The following is a 2,500-nucleotide window of genomic DNA, read 5'->3' on the forward strand; positions in this document are numbered from 1 at the left end:
ACCACCACCATACAGATATCACTGTAAGTCCCTTTATTTCATTAAATACTTCCGGAAAAAGTTATACATATAATGTTTTTAGTAAGAACAATGTTAAACTAAATGTTAGTTGTTCACAAAATTTGGTAGCAGAAATAGAAAAGATTAAAAAATCTTAGATGGTTATTCACATTTAATCTTTCCCGTTTGTGTTATCATAATCCCGTACGCTTTTCATTAAATAATCGACATCTTTCAAAATCAACTGTTTATTTTGTGAAAATATCTAAAACTAAGAATTCAAGATCTACATCTTATATCGGGTTGACAACAAACACTTTAAGACTACGATTGGACTCATACACTTACACCTTCAGAAACCTGTTATGATATTCTGATACAAAATTGTTCAATTACATTTCGATATAACAACATCTGGAACTTTAAAATCAATAAGGAAACGCATCAAACGTTATTCTCATGGTTAGAGTAGTAGTAGCCTTCGTATTTCAGATCATTTAGAAGTGCTTCTTTTTAATACGTACGTCTTATATTCAGCAGTGGTTATTTCTTTTGCACATCTGTTTCATTCATTCGAGTTGGTAATGTGTAACTAGATTTGCTATTTCTGATAAAGCAATATACATATACATACATGTACACCCACACCCAACCAAACACACGCACATGCACTCATGCACACACACAGAGACACACACTCCTCCACACACCCACACGTACTCCATCCACAAGCGATTAATGCATAAAAACAAAAAGACAAATTTCCCATATGTTATATACTGTAATTGTGTTCATTGCATTCAACAGCTGTTTCATCAAGATAAACATCAAGGAATGTATAGTTACATAAGTGTGATACATAATTAAATTAAATTAAATATTAAATTAAATCAAATTAATGAAGGGAAATAGTGTTTATTCACACCATCAGGAATGTTATGTTAAATAGAAAACCTTTTGCATTTTGGATGCACACACACACACACACACACACACACACACACATACATGAATGTATGTATACATTACTCCACCAAGCCATAAACGCAAACACACAGACACGCACGAAAAATTATATACTGCAAAGCAAAGGTTAAGAAAGAGAGAGAGAGAGAGAGAGAGAGAGAGAGAGAGAGAGAGAGAGAGAGAGAAGAGGGTGAAAGGTAAACTTTTAACTCTAATTCCTAGATAAGATTTGATCTCTCTCAGGAATAAAGATTTTCTCGAAGATAAAACCAAAGTAAAGTTGGAGAAACGAAACGAAAATTCCTCCCATTTCACCAGTTCTAGCTTTTTTTAATAAATATTTTGTTGTCTTGCAGACTGACATTCCATACCAGCTTCTCAAATTGTTCTCTAATATGGATTAGGTGTGTGTGTGTGTGTGTGTGTGTGTGTGTGTGTATGTATATATACATATATACATATATATTGTGCGCGTTTGTGTCGTCTATCTCTCCGAATGTTTTAATGTCCTCTATGGCGTTTTTGTTGCATTTATATATATATATATATATATATATATATATATATATATATATATATATATATACATACGTACGTTTGAATATGTGTATGACTTAGTTGCTTGAATGTATGTATATATACATGAATATCAGCGTCCCGATCTGTACATATCTTTGAGTTCTAGGGTTAGTCAAAAGGTGGGTTTCAGGTTCGAATGATGTCTGCAAGCGATAAATTGCCAACTTTTCTCTGGTATGCATGTGTGCGCATATATATATATATATATATATATATATATATATATATATATATATATACATATACATATATATATGTATATATGTATAGATATATATGTATGCATATACATATCTATATATGTACGTGTGTGTGCGTGTTTGTACGTGTGTGCATGTGAGTGTGTGTGTGTGTGTGTGTGTGTGTGTGTGTGTGCGCGTGTGTTTGAATTGATTTTTTTCAAAAGCAAAGCAATGTAAGTTATAAGAATTAATACATGTCGATGTCTTCTACTTTTATCTTGTATTTCAGTATTTCGGGGTTAGGACCCCTTCTTCAGGAAATCTTCGGAGAATTGCTGCAGTGACCTGATTCCCAACAAAATATAAAAAGGAACATCGACTTGGATTACTTTTTCTAAATTGCATTGTTTAGGCTTAAAAACAAATAAACACACACGCACACACACACATACATATATATGTATATATATATATACACACATATGTTTGTTATATATATGTTTTATATATATTTGTAAATATGTATGTGTATATGTATGTATATGTATATGCATGCGTGTCCTTGTGTAAGTAGAGAGGCTGTATTAGGCAAGTGACACACCCTAATCTCTAATTCCTTCAGCAAATGCCTGACCCATTAATGTAGAATTATGGAGTTAGTTCAACTGGGAGAAACGGCATTGTGGCATCTATCTGCCTTCCTGCCTGCCTGCCTGCCTGCCTGCTTGCCTGCCTGTCTGTCAGTCTATCTATCTATCTATCTATCTATCTAT

Source organism: Octopus bimaculoides, chromosome 11, assembly GCF_046866305.1.
Source record: "Octopus bimaculoides isolate indiv1 chromosome 11, ASM4686630v1, whole genome shotgun sequence".
In the NCBI taxonomy this organism is placed as follows: domain Eukaryota; kingdom Metazoa; phylum Mollusca; class Cephalopoda; order Octopoda; family Octopodidae; genus Octopus; species Octopus bimaculoides.